Source organism: Muscardinus avellanarius, assembly GCF_963383645.1.
Source record: "Muscardinus avellanarius genome assembly, chromosome: 2".
Classification (NCBI taxonomy): domain Eukaryota; kingdom Metazoa; phylum Chordata; class Mammalia; order Rodentia; family Gliridae; genus Muscardinus; species Muscardinus avellanarius.
The window spans coordinates 1,117,889-1,125,000 of record NC_137787.1 but is presented as its reverse complement, the minus strand read 5'-3'; positions in this window follow the sequence as shown (position 1 = coordinate 1,125,000).

Genomic DNA, 7,112 nt, shown 5'->3' with positions numbered 1-7,112 from the left:
AATCTCAACACTATTGAAAACTCAGACCATGAACCTGGTCTATGCATTTCACTTAGGTCTTCTTTGATTTCCCTTGTCAGTGTTCTGTACTTTCAGCACACAGATTTCATATATATTTTGTGAGATTTTTATTTCTGTAAATTCATACTTTGGGTGCTATTATTATAAATGATACTGTTTATGTCAGGTGTGGTGTGCATGCCTGGAAGATCACAGGTTCAAGGACAGCCTCACCAAGTAGTGAGACTCATCAACCTAGTGAGATCCGGTTTCAAAACAAAACTAACCGGGATGTGGTGCACGCTTGTAATCCCAGTACTTGAGAGGGTGAGACGGGAGGGTCGTGGTTCCCACAGCGTCAGCTGCTTAGTAAGGCTTTCTGCATCTTGTTTCAAAATAAAGAATAAAAAATAGGGCTGGGGGTGTAGCTTGGAGGCAGAATGGCCCTAGGTTCCGTCCTCAGTACCATACATGCACAAAAGATACTGTTTTTAAAATTAAAATGGCTTCTTGCTAGTATATGGAAATAAACTTGATGTGTGTTGATCTTGTAGCTTGCAATCCTGCTAACTCGCTTTTCAATTCTGTAGTTTTCTGGGGCTTATTTGGGGTATCTACACAGGGATTGTGCTGTGTGAGAGGCAGGTTGTTTCTGCCACCTGGATCTCTACACCTTTTTATTTACCTTCTCTTATTGGACTGGCTAGCACAGAAAGAAAGAAATATCTTTTCTATGGAATTTGTAAGGTTGTATAGAACTGACTGGTATTCATTTAGTAACAGTAGCCTAGGAATCCATTTTGTAACTTATTGGTACAGGATCTGTATGCCCCACTATTTCTCCTTTGTTCTAAAGAAAGAAAAAAAAATTTTCCCAGTAGGAAACTAGCCAAGGATTAGACTGTGAGGTCTCAGCCCGCCAGCGGGGGACAGCTCTGTGGGCGGCCTGTCGGGAGGATAAAAGGAGCCGCGCTGCCCGCACGTTGTCCAGGGTGCTTGTCCTGTGTGTGCGCCCTTCTCGTAGAAGGAAAGCACCTTGCTGAGTTATTTTTGAGCATGAGTCTCTGTTTAATACTCCCCTGCCGTCTGTTTCCAGCACACCTACGGTCTGATGTTGGACTAGACTGATGACAGCTGCTCCCGCGCGCAGGGTAAGCGGGCTGATGTCGCTTTCATTGAGTGGGAAATGGCGGTAGCTTTCCTTCACACGCCCTTTATCAGGCTAAGGACGTTTTTTTTTCTGAGTTTTGATTAGCAATGAATGTCAGATTTTGCCCAAAGCTTTTTCTGAATCTATAGAGATGATAACACTGTTTTATTTTCTTACTTTGGTATAATGGGGAACCACATTGTTGAGTTGTCAAACCAAACAAAGGTTTGAACTGGAAATAAAGTTTTATCCTGGGAATAAAGGGTAAACTCACTAAAAGAGTTTATTATTATTTATCCAATAAAGGAGTTTATCCTTTATTCCCAGGATAAACTCCGCTTGATCATGATGTATCACCCTTTTTTATTATTAGATTCGATTTGACAAAGCGTTACCGAGGATATTTGTTTTTGTGTTGGTGGAGGATATTGGCCTATAGTTCATTTCTATGTGTCTGTGTGTGATATCTTTGGTTTTGGTATCAAAAGCATTACAGGTACATGCTTGCCTCCATGGACGGCCTGAGGCATTGTCACTCTGTTTTCTGGAAGAGTCTGTAAAGAATTGGAATTACTTTTTCCTTGAGTAGTAGAATTTACCAGCTCAACCACCTGAACCGGAGTTTTATTTTTTAATTGAAGTACAGATTCAATTTCTTTAATACATAGGGCACTATTCAAATCATCTACTTCCTTTTCAGCGAGCTTTGGTAGTTTGTATCTTTTAAGGAATTTGTTCGTTTTATTTATATTGTCAAATTTATGGGTATAAAATAGTTGGTATGAGTCTTTTATTATTCTTGTAGTGGCTGTAGAATCTGTCAATCTGTAACATGGCGCCTCCTTGTTCTTCATATTGCTAATTTGTGTAATTTTTCTCAGTTGTTTTAGCCAGGGAGTTATCAACTTTTATGAATAATTTTTAAAAACTCAGTGTTTAGTTCCATTGACCCTTTCTTATTTTTTCTTATTTAAAATGTTATTGACTTTGGCTCTTTATATTCGTCCCTTCTTACACTGGGTCTAACATGATCTCTCTTTCAGTTTGGTGAGGTGGCGATGGCATCACGCAGTCAGACCCTGGTTTTCTCTAGGGAGCCCGTGCTGCCGTCCAGCCCTGAGCAGGACAGCTGCCCCCACATTTATTATGTCGTGTTTTCTTCCCACTAGAAGTATCTTCTGATTTCTCTTGTGGCCTTTTCTTTAACCCATGAGTAATTCAGGAGCGTGTTGCTTAATTCACAAGCATCTGTGGGATTTCCAAGTGTCTTTCTGTTATCAGTTTCTGGTTTAAACCTCTCCCAGCCGGGCGTGGTGACGCACGCTCGTCATCCCAGCATCGGGAGGCTGAGACCGGAGGATCGCAGTCGTGGACAGCCTCAGCTGCTTAGTGAGGCCCTCCGCAACTCAGTGAGACCTGGTTTCAAAATAAAGAATAAAAAATAGGGCAGGGGTGTAGCTCGGAGGTCAAATGCCCCTGGGTTCCATCCCCAGTACCGCAAAAAATAAAAATAAATAAATCTCTCCCAGTGTGGAAACATGTATGTAAAGCTCGTTTGGAAAGTCCCAGTGAGCAGAGTTAACCAAATAAGCTTCAAAGGAAGGAAACAGGGCCGTCAGATAGCACACAGGCCTGTGGCCTGCGAGTGCTCAGTGAGGTATAAGAAAGTTCAGGGAGAGACCCCCTTCCCCGCTGATTAGCAGTGAACTCACCACACCCTGTCATGGGGAAGCTTGGCTTATTCAATACGTGCTGCGGAGACCTTTTGATAAAAGAATCTCCCCAGTGTTCTCCCCAGCCACAGGCTGAGTGCCTGGGCCTGTGCACGAGGCTCCTGAGCTAAGTACATGAACACAGTCGCTCTGAGGAGTGGACGAGGGGAGGATGGGAAGGAGTCTCCAGGTGGGCCTCTGTGTCGCTGGGCTGAGTTCCTGCGGCGTGCGCGGGCTGCTCACGGCTACTCACTGCCATGAGAGGGGGCTGTTGACGTGGCCCTGGACGAGGACTGTGGTCTGGGGGGCCAGGCCGGGGTTCCAGGCTCCCCCAGAGCCCGCGGGGCGCACCTCCTTCTCAGCAGCCAAGTGTGACTGCCGTGGGAAGCGCGGTCTGCAGGCGAGCTTTTGAGGGGCTGGCGTCTGGGTTTCTGTTGGAGCCTGGCAGGGAGGCACGCCCTGCCCAGCACGTCTCCAGGCTCCAGACTCCAAGCGCTTGCTCTTCACCGGCGGTGCAGTCTGCAGACCAGGCACGGTGATCCTGTGGTCACACAGGACACAGCTCAAGGGGCCAAGTTCCCAGAGCCCAGGGCCACTCCAGGCCAGCTTGCCGCAGGGCTGCAGTCAGGGCAGGGCCTCTGGATCAAGACCGATGTCCCTGATTCTAAAAAATAAACATGGAGCCGGGCGTGGTGGCGCACGCTTGTAATCCCTGCGCTTGGGAGGCTGAGACAGGAGGATCACACAGGTTTGAAGCCAGCCTCAGCTACTTAGTGAGGCTCTCAGCAACTTAGTGAGACCCTGTTTCCAAATAAAGTATAAAATTGGTCTGGGAGTGTAGCCGGGAGGTAGAGGGCCCCTAGATTCCATGCCCAGTACTGCAAAACAAACAAACAAACAAACAAACAAACAATCTATACATGTGACCTGGCATGGTGGCGCACGCTTGTCATCCCAGCATTTGGGAGGCGGAGACAGGAAGGGAGGCGGAGACAGGAGGATCACGGTTCATGGACAGCCTCAGCTACTTAGTGAAGCCTTGGCAACTCAGTTAGACCCTGTTCCAGAATAAAAAACAGGGCTGGGGGTGTCGCTCGAGGTAGAATGCCCCTGGGTTCCATCCCCAGAACCAACAAAACAAAACAGAACAACAAACTATATACGTGGCAACAGAATGAGACCCACGCAGTCACGTGCTGATGATGGTGCTCCCGTTACCAGAAGACTGCGTACGTGACAGTGCTCCGAAAGATGGTAACACAGCAAGGGTGCCTCCTGCCAGAGCACGGCAGCCCTGACGGCAGCCCCGACGGCAGCGGTGCGCCGCGCTGATGCTGACATGAACGCACTGCCAGTCACACGTAAGCAGAGCTACACGGTGCGCACAGAGCGTCACGTGATGGCAGGCGAGTCCGTGGCTGGTTTCTGTTTTACTCTATTTTTATCATTATTTTAGAGTGTAATCTTCTACTCTTAGAAAACACTACTATAAAATGGTGCTCGGTGACGCCAGCAGCAGCTCCTGCCCTGGTGTTTACTGCGTTTTTTTTTGTTTGTTTGTTTTGTTTTGTTTTGTTTTGTTTTTTGCAGTACTGGGGGTAGAGCCCAGGGGCATTCTACTCCGAGCTCCACCCCAGCCCTATTCTTTAGTCTTTATTTTGAAGGGTCTCACTGAGTTGAGAAGGGCCTCACGGAGTAGCTGAGCTGGCCGCATCCTCCTGTCTCAGCCTGCCGAGTGCTGGGATTACAGGCGTGTGCACCACACCCGCTGCGTTTCTTGATTTCATTGAGACGCCGGGCTGCGTGACGGCGCACACCAGCGAGCGTGCACGAGTACGCGGTGACGCTCCAGCAAAGACGAGCCAGTGCGCGGACGTCGGCCGCCCAGGAGCAGCGGTGGCTGTACAGGCGATTGCTTCCAAATGCAGAAGGACCCGGGGCCAGAGATAAAATAGAAACAAAAACGACCAATGGAACACATGAAGCCAATTCAGCCACAGGAATGAGCAAACGAGGACTGAGACGAGAGAGGCCACTGGGCTTCGTCCGTGAGGGGCGGCGAGGCCGGGCCTTGGGTCAGGCCGCGGCTGCACCGCTGTTTGCGGTGCTGATGACCTGAGACTGATCATCGTCGCGACGGCGCATCCGGGAGTGACGTGTTGCGAGGCCTTTGGAATGGGGCAGATTCATATTGTTGACAACATAAAATGCATTCTTTGTTTCTGAGTAAAAAGCGAAAGGTCCTGTGTGCCTAATCTACTTCCAGCAAAAACACATGCTTATTTGTAAGAAGCGTTGCGTTGCTGGACACGTGGCCCAGACCTGTAATCCTAGGACGTGGGAGGCGGAGACGGATCACAGGTTTAAAGACAGCCGCAGCAACTGAGCTGAGGCCTTCAGCAGTTTAGTGAGGCTCTGTTTTAAAAGAAAAAAAATTAGCCAGGTGGTGGCTAATTACAACTGTGTGGTGGCACACAGTTGTAATCCCAGCACTTGGGAGGCCGAGACAGGAGGATCACACAGGTTCAAAGCCAGCCTCAGCTACTTAGTGAGGCTCTCAGCAACTTAGTGAGACCCTGTTTCCAAATAAAGTATAAAATAGGGCTGAATAGCCCAGAGGTAGAAAGCCCCTGGGTTTCACCCCCAATACCACACACAAAAAAATTAAAATTAAAAAAAGAAAAGAAAAAATTTAAAACAGGGCTGGGGATGTAACTTGGAGGTAGAATGTCCCGGGTTCAATCCCTAGCCCCCCCCCCCCCACACACACACAGTGTTACTTTACCACCCGCCCACCTCCATGTCTAGGGAGCTACTGGAATTAGTTTGGACAGGGCAGAAAAGAGCTTCCTTACTACACAGGAGAAGCGGGTGTGGGGTGCAGGGCTGGGGGGACGTGGCCAGGCAGCCCACGCTGGGGGGGATGCGGCTAAGGGGAACCTCCTGGGGAACCATCTGCCACCCACCACCTTTGGCAGTCATGTGATTCAGGGCACACCCCACTCTCGCGCCTGGATTTGGGGAAGTGGCCGGGCCAAGGCTGTTTGGCCTGCGCAGCTGTCTGTCTGCGAGGCTGTGGCCTGCGGCCTCAGTCCTCCAGATCTGAGACAGACAAAACGTTTGACCCCGGGGTGAAGGGCACGCTGCTGTTTCTCTACCACCTTTTGCAATTTCCTGTGAATTGACCATTATTTCAAAATTAAGAAAGAAACGCTTCTTGTCTCTCCACATTTCTCACTTCTCTCAGTGAATTTGCATCACTGGGAGGCTCTTTTAAAAATTAAGCGTGGAGCCGGGGATGGTGGCACATGCCTGTAATTCCAGTACTTGAGAGGCTGAGACAGGAGGATTGCAGATTCGAGGCCAACCTCAGCAACTTAGTGAGACCCTGTTTCATAAAACAAACAAACAAACAAATGCCAGGCGTGGTGGCGCACGCTTGTAATCCCTGCACTTGGGAGGCAGAGACAGGAGGATAGCGCAGGTTCGAAGCCAGCCTCGCTGGCTTAAGACACCCTGTTTCCAAATAAAAATATAAAAAATAGGTGTCTGGGAGCGTAGCTCGGAGGTAGAAGGGTTTCCAGGAACCTCAGTACCACCCAAAACAAACAAGGAAACAAACACAAAGCTTAAGTGCTGGGGTTGCAAGTTGGAAGCGGGACGCCCCGGGGCTGGATCCCTGGTACCCTCTCACCAACCAACATGAAGAGTGGGGAGTGAGCGAGGAGCCTGCGTCTGGGCTTCCTCGTGGCCAGAAGGCATTCCTCCGGCATGCCGCCTCTCTCTGGAGCAAGGCCTGTGTTGTTGTTTTAAGTGAGAGTATAACATTAAAAGCCAGCTGTAAGGGCACCTGTCACGCTCTGTGTCCTGGCTCTGCCTGGCTTCCAGAAGCTTCTTCACAAGTACCTCCAGAAGGTTCTGGAAGACTGAGGAGTGGAGCCAGGCATGAAGGCTGCAGACCGCTGGGTGGCGCTGGGCTTTGGTGGCTGCTGCCCCATCACCAGCCCCCTGGACAGTGCTCAGCTGGCCCCTGTGCTCTGCTTCATGGAGCTGAGTCCACCTGACCTCCCGGCTGGGTGCCCCTCCTCTCTGGTGGCTTCTCCCAGGCCCAGGCCACTCGGCCACCTAGTGCTCTACCCAAGCCAAGCTCTTGGCGTGGCCTCTGCCCAGAGACCAGCCTCCCTTCTTAACTCAATGGAGGCCACTGTCACTCCTGCCTGGGAAGGGGCCTGCTTGTGCCCTTCAGGGCT